The sequence below is a fragment of the Chiloscyllium plagiosum genome, chromosome 2, assembly GCF_004010195.1.
Source record: "Chiloscyllium plagiosum isolate BGI_BamShark_2017 chromosome 2, ASM401019v2, whole genome shotgun sequence".
NCBI classification, from domain to species: Eukaryota; Metazoa; Chordata; class Chondrichthyes; order Orectolobiformes; family Hemiscylliidae; genus Chiloscyllium; species Chiloscyllium plagiosum.
In genome coordinates this window covers 80,970,738-80,985,254 of record NC_057711.1, presented here as the reverse complement: position 1 = coordinate 80,985,254, position 14,517 = coordinate 80,970,738, and positions in this window count along the sequence as shown.

Genomic DNA, 14,517 nt, shown 5'->3' with positions numbered 1-14,517 from the left:
CAGCATAGACTGAACCTTCCCGTTACTCAAACATCCTAATTGCCCCCTTCTGTATTTTCTAAATGGCTGTGGCATCCTGGAAGGTGAAGAGACAGAAGAAAAAGGACAAAAAAAAGCCAAAAGAATGAAAACTATCTTTCAAGTACTTTTATACTTTATATATATTTATATATACACACACACACACACATACATTTTCATTTTCTAAACTCCGATGGATACAGGTCTAACCTTTCCTCTCAAGATATGTCCCTTCTCCCAGGAATTATTTGAGTGAAACTTTTCTCAACTTAGCGTCATACAGCATGGAAATGGAGCCTTCAGTCCAATTTGGTCCGACAGATCAGACATCCCAATCTGATCTCGTCCCTTTGCCAGCATTTGGATCTTTTTCTTTCTAAATCCTTCCTATACATCAAGATGCCTTTTAAATGCTGTAATTGTACCAGCCTCCAACACTTCCTCTCACAGCTTATTCCATACTTGCACAAACTCTTCTGATGCAATTATCTCATTACTTAAATAAGATGAACAGAACTCTATTCAGTATTCTGGGATTTAAAAGTGATGCACTCAAGTCTGCAGCAACAACCAAAAGTTAAAGTGAATGGACAGTTATAATTTTCCAAAATTGCCTCGATTTTGGAATGGTTCCATTGGATTGGAAAATAGTGAATGTGACTTCTCTATGCAATAAAGGAAGGAGACTGAAAGCAGGAAACTACAGGCCAGTTAGCTTGTCATATGGGAAGAGACCAATTATTAAGGAGGTTGTACCCAGGCCACTTAAAAAATTGCAACGCAATCAAGCTGAGTCAAAATAGTTTTGAGAGAGGAGAATTGTGCATGATATAAAGTGCCACGGGATGAGACTGGAACGTTAATTATTTATGATGTATGTCAATGACTTGAATGAAAGGACCAAAGTCATTGTAGCTAAACCTTTTAGTTGACAAAGGAAGTAACTTTTGAAGAGGATATAGGAGTCTACAAAGGGATATAGATAGGTTAATGAATGGGCATGAAGTTGGCAGATGGAGCATAATGTGGGAAAATATGAACTTGTCCAGTTAGGCAGGAAGAAAATGGAATAGAAAAAAAAACTATTATTTAAATGGAGAGAGATTTTAGAACTGTGGAAGAGTTTGGGTGTCCTAGTTCACAAAAGTTTCTGGGTACATCAAAAAATTAAAAGGGAATTGGAATCTTGTTGTTTATTGAAAGGGGGATAGAATACATAAATAAATAGGGAGGTTTTGATACAGTTGTGCAGGTATTGGTGAGTACTGAATGCAGTTCTGTTCATCTTATTTTTAAAATGAAGTAACTGTATTGCAAGAAGCCCAGAGAAGGTTCACTGGACTAATTCTTGTGAAAAGGGACATATCTTGTGAGGAAAGGTTAGACCTGTATCCAATGAAGTTTAGAAATGAAAGTTTATACATATATTTGAAACTTATTCAATTCTTAAAGAAATTGGGAGGATACACTGAAACGTTTCTCCTTGTGTAAGAGATTAGAACTAAGGCATAATTTTAAAAAAGGTTTCTCCCACTTAAGGTAGTGATGTAGAGAAATATTTTATCTCAGAGTATCACAAGTCTGTGGAATTCCTTTTCCCACAGAGTGCTGGAAGCAGAGTCTTTGAACTTTTTTTAGGCAAAATTAGAGAGATTCTTGACTAGTAAGGGAGTCAAAGGTTACCAGGGGCAGGAAGGAAAGTGGAGCTGAGGCCACAATCAAGCCCTCTATAATTTTAGTAAGTGGCAAAACTGGTTCAAAGGACCAATAGTCTACTTCTGCTCCTAATTGAGATTGATTTGTGAACAGTTCAAAATCATGGTGGATGGCTGATAATGAATGTCCAGATTTAGGGACAGTCATACAGAGTGAGAGAACATCAAGGCTATTGATTGTCAGAGTATCAGTGAATGCATTGTTTGTGATTTTCCACTGGAATTCAGACAGTATAGGAGGTGGGACAAGTTTACCATGATCTGTGTTGACTGCAGACCTGTTAAAGTCATCCCTTTTTCTTCAATTCATTTGTAGGATGTAGTCATGAAAGGCTCGGCTAGCATATATTGGCTATCCTTAATTGGTCTTCAGAAGCTGATAGTGAGTGTTAGGGATACCCATCATTAAGTAGTACAAAATGACCGATGGCTGTCCATAACTTAACAGAAAATGGCCGATAGAATGCAGCAGAACATAGCTAATGGTAGATAGAGCGCTTTGAGAAAATATTTTCTTAATGTGGTCTCAGCAAGTCGAACAAAAGCAGGACTGTTTATTCAAGGTCACTGGCTGTGATAGAATGTGCAGCTGCAATTGCTTACATAGACAGGAGAATTTTACACTAAGTGATTGTTTCTCCTGAATTATTTAATCAATACTTTACAATAATAAGTGTAGGTTTTGGTTAATATTCTTCAGATAATCATAGATATAGACTCTATAGCAGCTATAGATCCACATATACACAAAAGTCACCAAAAGAAACGATTCAAACCAGTTTCAGGCAGTAGAAGTGCTAACCACCACACAACCACACACCACCACCTCCCCCCCTCCACAGACAGTGAAGATCATGACAGTGGGTGGACCACTAGGCTGTCCATCTCTTTGTCATTCAGTAATCTTAACTGGAAATACAATGAAATTGCTGTGAACTGTGTAAGATGCTGCATGAAAGAATCAATTTTCGAGGGACATCTTAACATTCCTGACCAATGGCATCAAAGTGGGTTGGGGGGGGTTGGGGGGGGGGGTGTGTGCTATGGCGTGAACATTCTAAGTTTTTGTGTGCATTACTGTGAAAAAAATCTGAAGCTATAAGAAGTTGCACCAAAATGAAATTGTACCTGAATCTACCACCGGACTCAGGCTCTTATTGGAAAATAGGAGATCTAACAATTTGGCACTGTGAGCAGGATCGCTGGAGGAATAAAGGGTTACATCTCAGACAAAATGAGACATGATTTCCCATGCACAGAGCTATGTTGACTATCCCTAATCAATCCTTACCTTTCCAAATACATGTACATCTTGTCACTCAGGATTCCCTCCAACAACTTGCCCACCACCAACGTAAGGCTCACTGGTCTATAGTTCCCTGGCTTGTCCTTACTACCCTTCATAAAGAGTGGCGCCATGTTAGCCAACCTCCAGTCTTCCAGCACCTCACCTGTGACTATCGATGATACAAATATCTCAGCAAGAGGCCCAGCAATCACTTCTCTAGCTTCCCACAGAGTTGTAGGGTACACCTGATCAGGATGATCCACGTTTTTTTAAAAGTTACTTGATAACTCGTTTTAGATATTTGATGTATCTTTATGTAAACTTGCCCAAACTCAAAATTTTGTTTACTTCATTAAAGTCGCTAACAATGCTTTATGCATTGAAATTCCTGATACGCAATACATTAAATATTTTCACTGTACTTCCCTGATGCTGAAATGTGTTGTGATCGAATGGCTTGCTGGGTTGAGGATGCCTCATCCATCACTGTGTTGTAATGTTTGAAAGTCTGCAGACAGGTTCAGGAGTTTGTAGTCAAACTTTTAGTGTCTGGGGAAAAAAAAGCATCCATCCATTACACTTCAGACAGAATGGGTTAATTAATAAAATGAGAATTACTGCTGGATGTAATTATGTCAACCATCTCTTCCTTTCTGTAATGAAATAAGCGTATTATAATTAACAAAAGAAAAGCCTACCTCCTTTGTTAGATTCTCCTTTTTTTAAAAATCTCTTTGCTCAAAGAAAATTACATTTCCAAAATTCCAGTTTTCCTATTACTTAGATATTTTCACACCAAAACACATTTATAATGAGCAAATCTTATCATCCGGAAATAAAGATTCACTCAAGTGTTAAACAATATTTGGAAGTTCACTCTGTCCAGAAATTGAAATTCCAAACATCATCATTTCTGAAATTAAAATTTACCCAGGACTCTTTCCTCAGTCCAACACAGGACGGAGCCAATTCCAAGAGGTAAATTTTTACCAAGCTTTACGAACCAAATTTTTTAATTAACATTTTGTCGCAAATTTTTGCTTTACACAACCACTGATAGTTCCTTAAAAGGGCACAACGTTAACCATACATGTTACACACTGATGCAGATGCACACCACAGTTTTAAATCACCAAAGATTCCCAAAATGCAAACTAAACTCAAAGCATTCCCAGATCCCGAGCTCCAGGGAATGAAAACAGACTATTCGATTCAACCCGTCCATGCCAACCAGACATCCAACCTAATCTAGTCCCATTTGCCAACACTTGGCCCATATCCCTCTTAACCCTTCCTATTCATAGACCCATCCAGATGCCTTTTAAATGTTGCAATTGTACCAGCCTCCACCACTTCCTCTGGCAGCTCATTCCATACACACACCACCCTCTGCATGAAAATGTTGCCCCTTAGGTCCCTTTTAAATCTTTCCCCTCTCACCCTAAACCTATGCCCTTTAGTTCTGGACTCTTCCACCCCAGGGAAAAGACTTTATCTATTTATCCTATCAATGCCCCTCATGATTTTATAAACGTCTCTAAGGTTACCCCTCAGCCTTCGACACTCCAGGGAAAACAGCCCCAGCCTATTCAACCTCTCCCTATAGCTCAAACCCTATCCTATCAATGCCCCTCATGATTTTATAAACGTCTCTAAGGTTACTCCAGGGAAAACAGCCCCAGCCTATTCAACCTCTCCCTATAGCTCAAACCCTCCAACCTTGGCAACATTCTTATGAATTTTTTCTGAACCCTTTCAACTTTCGCACCCTCCTTCTGATAGGAAGGAGATAGAATTGAACGCAATATTCCAAAAGTGGTCGAACTAAGGTCCTAAGCAGCTGCAACATGAACTCCCAACTCCTGTACTCAATACTCTGACCAATAAAGGAAAGCATACCAAATGCCTTCCTCACTATCCTATCTACCTGCGACCTGACTTTCAAGCAGCTATGAACCTGGTCTCCAAGGTCTCTTTGTTCAGCAACACTCTATAGGATCTTATCATTAAGTGTTTCAGTCCTGCTCTGATTTGCTTTCCCAAATGCAGCGCCTCACATTTAGCTAAATCAAACTCCATCTGCCATTCCTCAGCCCATTGGCCCATCTGATGAAGTTCCCATTGTAATCTGAGGTAATCTTCTATGCTGTCCACTACATCTCCAATTGGGGTGCCATCTGCAAACTTACTAACTATACCTCCTATGTTCATATTAAACTCATTTATATAAATGACGAAAAGTAGTGGACCAGCACCAATTCTTGTGGCACTACAGTGGTCACAGGCATCCAGGGTGGAAAACAATGTTCCATCACCACCCACTGTCTTCTACCTTCAAGTCAGTTTTGTATCCAAATGGCTAGTTCTCACTATATTCCATGAGATCTAACCTTACTAATCAGTCTCCCATGGGGAACCTTGTCGAACACCTTATTGAAGTCCATATAGATCATGTCCACCGCTCTGCCCTCATCAATCTTCTTTGTTACTTTTTTCAAAAAACTCAATCAAGCTCATGAGACATGATTTCACATGCACAAAGCCATGTTGACGATCCCTAATCAATTCTTACCTTTCCAAATACGTGTAAATCCTGTCCCTCAGGCTTCCCTCCAACAGCTTGCCCATCACCAACGTCATGCTCACCGGTCTATAGTACCCTGGCTTGTCTTTACCACCTTTCTGACATAATGGCACCACGTTAGCCAATCTCCAGTCTTCTGGCATCTCACCTGTGACTATAAATGATACAAATATCTCAGCAAGGGACCAGTAATCACTTCCCTAGCTTCCCACAGAGTTCTAGGGTTCACCTGATCAGGTCCTGGGCATTTATCTACCTTTATGCGTTTTGAGACATCCAGCACTTCCTCCTGTGTAATAGGATGTCACCATCTATTTCCCTACATTCTATATCTTCAATGCCCTTTTCCACAGTCAAGGCTGATGCAAAATACTTGTTTAGTATCACCCCCATCTCTTGCAGCTCCACACAAAGGCTGCCTTTGAGGGGCCCTATTTGCTCCCTAGTTACCCTTTTGTCCTTAATGTATTTGTAAAAACCATTTGGATCCTCCTTAACCCTAATTGCCAAAACTATCTCAGGTCCCCTTTTTGCCTTCCTGATTGCTCTCTTAAGTATATTCCTACTGCCTTTATACTCTTCTAAGGATTCACTCAATCTATCCTGTCTAAACCTGACATATGCTTCAAAACCTCAATTTCTCCAGTCATCCAGCATTCCCTACACCTAGCAGCCTTTCCTTTCACCCTAACAGGAATATACTGTCTCTGGACTCTCGTTATCTCATTTCTGAAGGCTTCCCAATTTCCAGCCATCCCTTTACTTGCAAACATCTGCACCCAATCAGCTTTTGAACGTTCTTGCCTAATACCATCAAAATTAGCTTTCCTCCATGTTTCAAACTTCAACTGTTCGATCTGGTCTATCCTTTTCCATCATTATTTTAAAACTAATCGAATTATGGTCGCTGGTCCCAAAGTGCTCCCCAGCTGACACCTCAGTCACTTGCCCTGCCTTATTTCCCAAGAGTAGATCAAGTTTTACACCAAATTTCAAACAAATGAGCTAATGTTTTCAGCTGCTGGGTATGCTACCACATTCACACCCACTTGAAAGAGGGTATCCCCTTAAGACCCATCCTTTTAATGCATCCAAAATGACAGAATGGGTAATTCACCAGAACGTCTCCTCAGAAAATCCGGCACAATTGGCAAGGCAGTCCTCGGCATGGACAGGGGTGTGTCAGGTGCACGAGGCGGATCCCTGAGAGCACTGGGTGTCAGCAGGTTACAACCTGGCTGCCTCTCGAGGTGGTATCAGCCGAGTTCCAACACCTCTCAACAACCCCCATTCATAACCCTGGCTAACACTTCTGGAATTGGAAGACCAGCAGGAGGGATATGTCTATGTAGAACATGGACAGGAAAGCAGGAGATGGGATACAGCAAGTTTTCCCAATATGGGGTGTAACCCAGGTGCTGATTGCACCCTCCTAACATTCCAAAACCTTGCCAGCAAACATACTTTCCAGCAAAGGTGATCTCACGAGATAAGAGCGAGGGTGACTCATTACCACGGCACTTACTTTGTGTGCATCCATAAGGCCAGCATCTCATTACCCCCATCATGGACCAGATCATGTTACTTGAATTCTGTCCTCCCCTTGATCTGTCAGACATTCTCCATATCCAAAATTCACCACAGACAAAGGTTTAAGAGAGCCATCATGCAAACTGAAAGATTCTTTGCCATCTTACATCCCTGGTATGGAAATGCAAAGCTGGCAAGGCAATCCATCAGCTTGGCAGCTATCCTAGAACAGGTAGTCAATGATACAACCCAAGCTTTACATAAGATTAACACTGAAATGGTACTCATTCGGAAAACAGCTTTGCAGAACAGGATAGCCCTTGATTTGACATTAACAGAGAAAGGAGGTATTTGCGCTCTGATCCGAGCAGACTGTTATACTTACATCCCTGGCAATGCTGAGGGAATCACTGACCTGGCAGTGCACGCTAGGAAAGAAATGAATAAACTAAAACAACCCCCATTCTCCACTCTGTGGAGTTGGGAAATGGGCTAGTTGCGAACCTTGGGAACCTCCCTGGTGCAGGGCATAATGTTATTCACTGTAGTAATTCCCATTTTGTATTGTTTGTTTTTGTTAATCAAATGCTATTGCCCACTGGTTGCATCTGTTGCAGCCCCGCAGGTTAGGCTCCTGAAAGACAATCAACCCATGAAGTAATCATTCTTGCATAGATAACCTGTTTCGTATGTGTAACTATACACTTGTGTGCTTTGTGATTTGCGTAAGGAGGAAATCAAAAAGGGGATTCTTAGGGCTGTCCATAATTAAGTAGCAAAATGACCAATGGCTGCCCATAATGGAACAACAAATGGCTGACGGAGTGCAGCAGAAGATGGCTGACAGTAGATAAAGAGCCTTGGCAAAGTAATTTCTTAATGTGGTCTCACTAAGTTGAACAATAGCAGGACTGTTTAATCAAAGTCATTCTGTTGCTTACATAGACAAGAATATTTTATATTAAGTAGCTATTTCTCTTGAATTATTTATCAATATTTTGTAATATTAAGTGTAAGTTTTGGTTAAGATTCTTCAGATAATCATAGATGTAGATTCCATAGTAGATGTAGGTCCACATGTACACAAAAAGTCACCAAAAGAAAAAATTCAAACCAGTTTCAGGCAGTAGAAGTGCCACCACCACCCCCCACCTTATCATTAAAGTCTGTGAAAATATCATAATGGTGGGTGGACCACTAGGCTGTCCATCTCTTTGTCATTCAGTAATCTTAACTGGAAATAGACAGCCAATTACAGAGGGACATCTGCGTGCCGTTGACCAATAGAATCAAGGTGGGGGGGTGGTTGGCGGGTAGAGAATCTAGGTTTGAGCTATATACAATCTGAAGTTTTAGTGTCCCTTACTGTAAAAACATCTGAAGCTGTAATGAAGTTGCACCAAAATATAATCGTACCTGAATCTACCACCAGACTCAGATTCTCATTGGAAAATAGGAGATCCAACAGTGAGAACCATTTCAATGTATGTGGTGTAGATACACCTGCAATGCTGTTAGAGAGAGTTCTAGACCTTTCCTGACTTCTTCCTTATTTTTGATGATTGCATCACATTCAAGCAGTGAACAGACAGGATTGTTCCTATGACCAGAAATGTAACCCAGTTAAGTAAAATTAATTCTAACGTCTTACGGAGATTGGTATGATTGTTTCAGAAGTACCTGCTATGTAGAGTTCTAAGCACAGGTAGGATTTCTTCCTCCTCAGAAATGGCAGTGCAGGTATTGGGAACGGTAAATAATGGGCTGGTACCATTGCTTCCTCAGCAATCAAATTCTGTGCAGGAAGCACTTTGGGAAAATCTTCCTGATCTGCCAATAATTAAGTTGCTTAAGTGAACACTGAATTACCACTTAAGGGCTTCAAACTGCCACTGGTTCAATCATCCGAATTCACAGCAGATTGGAAAAATGGATGCTTTCCTGAAAGGGAAACTAGGGTGGCCTGCCCAGCAGTTTGAGAGTTGAGTGGGGATTTCCATTTGCCTCTGGAGAACTAAATTGCCTATTTTCAGGAAGACACAGTGAACCACAGAGCAATCAGACAGAGACAAGACCAGCAGTGAGTCTTGTGTTCAGCAGTACCACATAGTTACTGCAGGATTATCATGGACTCCCAGGAGTAATGTCTGTCATGGTTAAGTAATATAAGGGATGAGAGTTTCATAAGGTGGCATCAATATGATAGTGAAGCAGAGATTGTGTCTCTATGGCAAAAATCTAAATCAAGGCTGTGAGGGCTCAACCGACCTGGAAAAGAATAAGAAAGTACTTGTCCAGCGATACATGAATTCAGACAGCAATGGCACGGTGGCACAGTGGCTAGCAGTGCCAGAGACCCGGGTTCAAATCCTACCTCAGGCAACTGTCTGTGCGGAGTTTGCACATTCTCCCTGTGTCTGCGTGGGTTTCCTCCCATAGTCCAAAAATGTGCAGGCTAGGTGAATTGGCCATGCTAAATTGCCAGTCGTGTTAGGTGTAGGGGAATGGGTCTGGGTGGTTTGCTCTTTGGAGGGTCGGTTGGACTTGTTGGGCCGAAGGGCATGTTTCCACACTGTAAGTAATCTAATCTAAAACTGTGCAGGTTCACTGTGGTATCAGTCTCTCTCCTGCACTGACCTTACCATGTGTTTCCATTGTCTGCTCTTCTCCCTTTTAAAACTGCTGTTGTTTTGACTATTTTTTCCCGAAGTTCCAAAACAATGCAACAGCATATGAAACAGTAACTGCTGCTCCTGGAATTCAAGGAAATCACCTCCAACACCTAAAATACCTCAAAAAAGGAGTAGCTGTTGCAGCCAGAAATTTTTCCCATTCTCCATCTTGGATTACCCAGAACCACAGTGAACTTGCACAGTTACTGCCTTTGCTGTTTGAATTCATGTATCGCTGGATATTGGAGTGCTGGGAAAATTAACAAACAGTGAAATTCACAACTAATCTTGGAGGAACTGTTTGGGCCAAGTTCACAACACAGAATCAGATAAGTTAGTTGTTTTAAGCGGCCTACAGAAAGGCTGCAGTAGTGAGCGGAGTGGGTTATTTCTTGATTATATGTTTTTTGAGATATGGTTCTTGATTAAACTTAAATATAAGCCATAACTGTTAACCTAACCTGGGGCAGTGTTTTGTAGAGAAATAAGATAGTGTTATTTTCTGGGTCTGTAGATTGTGAATGAGCAAAAATGGCCTGTAGTAGAATGATATGTGCTTCTTATCAGATGTGAGAGTTTAAAGAGAGTATAAGGGTTAATGTGGATTATATCTACAATAAATGCTGTTGGTTGTGAATCTTATCAGATCAAATGGAGAGACAGTTAGAAGCAATGAGGAATTTGCAACAGCACCAGTATGCGATGGATGGCAGTTATAGGAAGGAGGGAAAGTCTCAGATAGAGTCACATAGATGAGTTACCTCCAGGAAAGGTAAGAGAGGTAGGCAGCTAATGCAGGAGTCTTCTGTGGCTATAGTCATTTCAAACAAGTATGCTGTTTTGGAAAATATAGGGGGTGATGGATTCTCAGAGAAACATAGCACGAACAGCCAAGTTTCTGGTATTGAGACTGGCTCTAATGCAACGAGGGGTACATCAGGTTCCAAGAGATCAATTGTGTTAGGGGATTCTCCAGTCAAAGGTACAAACAGATGTTTCTGTGGCCAGAAGCGAAAAGTCAGAATGATGTGTTGCTTCCCTGGTGCCAGGATCAAGGATGTCTCAGAGAGGGTGTAGAATGTTCTCAAGGGGGAGAGGGTTCAGCAAGAGGTCATTGTTCACATTGGAACCAATGATATAGGAAGGGAAAAGGTTGAGATTCTGAAGGGAGATTACAGAGACTTAGGCAGGAATTTAAAAAGGAGGTCCTCGAGAGTAGTAATATCTGGATTACTCCTGGTGCTATGAGCTAGTGAGGGCAGGAATAGGAGGATAGAGCAGATCTATGCATGGCTGAGGAGCTGGTGTATGGGAGAAGGATTCATATTTTTGGATCATTGGAATCTATTTGGGGTAGACGTGACCTGTACAAGAAGAATGGATTGCACTAAAATTGGAAGGGGACTAATATACTGGCAGGGAGATTTGCTGGAGCTGCCCGGGAGGATTTAAACTAGTAAGGTGTGGGGGGTGGGACCCAGGGAGATAGTGAGGAAAGAGATCAATCTGAGACTGGTACAGTTGAGAACAGAAGCGAGTCAAACAGTCAGGGCAGGCAGGGACAAGGTAGGACTAATAAATTAAACTGCATTTATTTCAATGCAGGGAAGGTAGATAAACGCAGGGCATGGTGGGGAACATGGGACTGGGATATCATAGCAATTACAGAAACATGGCTCAGGGATGGGCAGCTTAATGTTCCAGGATACAAATGCTACAGGAAGGATAGAAAGGGAGGCAAGAGAGGAGGGGGAGTGGCATTTTAGATAAGGGACAGCATTACAGCTGTGCTGAGGGAGCATATTCCCGGAAATACATCCAAGGAAGTTATTTGGGTGAAACTGAGAAATAAGAAAGGGATGATCACCTTATTGGGATCGTATTATGGACCCCCTAATAGTCAGAGGGAAATTGAGAAACAAACTTATAAGGAGATCTCAGCTATCTGTAAAAATAATAGAGTGGTTATGGTAGGGGATTTTAACTTTCCAAACATAGACTAGGACTGCCATAGTGTTAAGGGTTTAGATGGAGAGGAATTTGTTCAGTGTGTACAAGAAAATTTTCTGATTTAATATGTGGATGTACCTACTAGAGAAGGTGCAAAACTTGACCGACTCTTGGGAAATAAGGCAGGGCAGGTGACTGAGGTATCAGTGGGGGAGCACTTTGGGGCCAGCAACCATAATTGTATTAGATTTAAAATAGTGATGGAAAAGGATAGACCAGATCTAAAAGTTGAAGTTCTAAATTGGAGAAAGGCCAATTTTGACGGTATTAGGCAAGAACTTTCAAAAGCTGATTGGGGGCAGAGGTTTGCAGGTAAAGGGACGGCTGGAAAATGGGAAGTCTTCAAAAATGAGATAAAAAGAATCCAGAGAAAGTATATTCCTGTTAGGGTGAAAGGAAAGGCTGGTAGGTATAGGGAATGCTGGATGATGACAGAAATTGAGGGTTTGGTTAAGAAAAAGAAGGAAACATATGTCAGGTATAAACAGGATAGATCGAGTGAATCCTTAGAAGAGTATAAAGAAAGTAGGAGTATACTTAAGAGGGAAATCAGGAGGGCAAAAAGGGGACATGAGATAACTTGGCAAAAAGGGTTAAGGAGAATCCAAAGGATTTTTACAAATACATTAAGGACAAAAGGGTGTCTAGGGAGAGACTAGGGCCGTTCAAGGATCAGCAAGGCGGCCTTTATGTGAGCCACAAAAAATGGTGGATATACTAAATGTGTATTTTGCTTCAGTATTTACTGTGGAAAAGGATATGGAAGATATAGATTGTAGGGAAATAGATGGTGACACCTTACAAAATATCCATATTACAGAGGAGGAAGGGCTGGATGTCTTGAAATGCACAAAGATGGATACATCTCCAGGACCAGATGGGCCAATGGGCTGAGAAGTGGCAAATGGAGTTTAATTCAGATAAATGCGAGGTGCTGCATTTTGGGAAAGCAAATCTTAGCAGGACTTATACACTTAATGGTAAGGTCCTAGGGAGCGGTGCTGAACAAAGAGACCTTGGAATGCAGGTTCATAGCTCTTTGAAAGTGGAGTCGCAGGTAGATAGGATAGTGAAGAAGGCGTTTGGTATGTTTTTTTTATTGGTCAGCGTATTGAGTAAAGGAGTTGGGAGGTCACGTTGCGGCTGTACAGGACATTGGTTAGGCCACTGTTGGAATATTGCGTGCAATTCTGGTCTCCTTCCTATCAGAAAGATGTTGTGAAACTTGAAAGGCTTCAGAAATATTTGCAAAGATGCTGCCAGGGTTGGAGGACTTGAGCTATAAGGAGCGGCGGAACAGGCTCGGGCTGTTTTCCCTGGAGCTTCTAAGGCTGAAGGGTGACCTTATAGAGGTTTACAAAATTATGAGGTGCATGGATAGGATAAATAGACAAAGTCTTTTCCCTGGGATGGGGGCATCCAGAACTAGAGGACATAGGTTTAGGGTGAGAGGGGAAAGATATAAAAGAGACCTAAGGGACAACTTTTTCACACAGAGGGTGGTACATGTATGGAATGATCTGCAGAGGAAGTGGTGAAGGATGGTACAATTGCAACATTTAAGAGGTATTTGGATGGGTATATGAAAAGGAAGGGTTTGGGGGGATATGGGCAGGTGGCAGGTGGGACTAAATTGGGTTGGGGTATCTGATCGGCATGGACGGGTTGGACTGAAGGGTCTGTTTCCATGCTGTACATCTCTATGACTCTCTGACTCTGTGACTCTAATTCATGGACACCCTGCAATTCTCCTTGAAATGTGCAGTCACATAAAGATTAATGACTGGAAGGAGCCTACTGCTGCCAATGGTTCAAAATGGTGGCATCATGACGAATCATAATGTCTGAATGACAAGGTAGAGTGATGGCAGTGAAGGAGAGAAACAGGAGCAAATTCTCCCCTCTGGGTCTCACTTCCACATGTGACATCCTGCTCAATATGCTGATGGAAATGAAAATCCCCAAATCTCTTCAGTCACAGCACGGTGGCACAGTAGTTAGCACTGCTGCCTCACAGCGCCAGAGACCCGGGTTTGATTCCCACCTCAGGTGACTGGCTGTGCGAAGTTTGCACATTCTCCCCGTGTTTCCTCTGGGTGCTCCAGTTTCCTCCCACAGTCCAAAAAATGTGCAGGTCAGGTAAATTGGCCATGCTAAATAGTGTTCGGTGAAGGGGTAAATGTAGGGGAATGGGTCTGGGTGGGTTGCGCTTCAGCAGGTCGGTGTGGACTAGTTGGGCCGATGGGCCTGTTTCCATACTGTAAGTAATCTAAACATGAAAGCCCAGATTAAAAATATGACTCTGAGTTTATGTCACCCTCGAATCCAGGATTAACTGATGACGAGGATGTTTGTAATGTAAAAGGAATTTCAATATCTGGCAAAATATAAGAAATACTTTATTGAATTATCCATGTAGGAATGTTTAGTAACTCAATGTCTCCATCATATGTGGCTTTGTACCTAATGTTAGATATATCAAAACAAATACATTGTCCTAGTTTTCAGTTGGTAACACTTTCATCTGAGAAAGCTCACTTCAGAGCCAGCAACACAAAAATCTATACATCATTGCAATACCAAGGGAGTGCTTTACTGTCAAAGGTGCCATATTGCAGATGAGAAATGAAACCATCTGTCCTCTCAGATGGCAATAAAAGATCCCCTGGCACAATTTTCAAGAAGAGCAGATGGGTT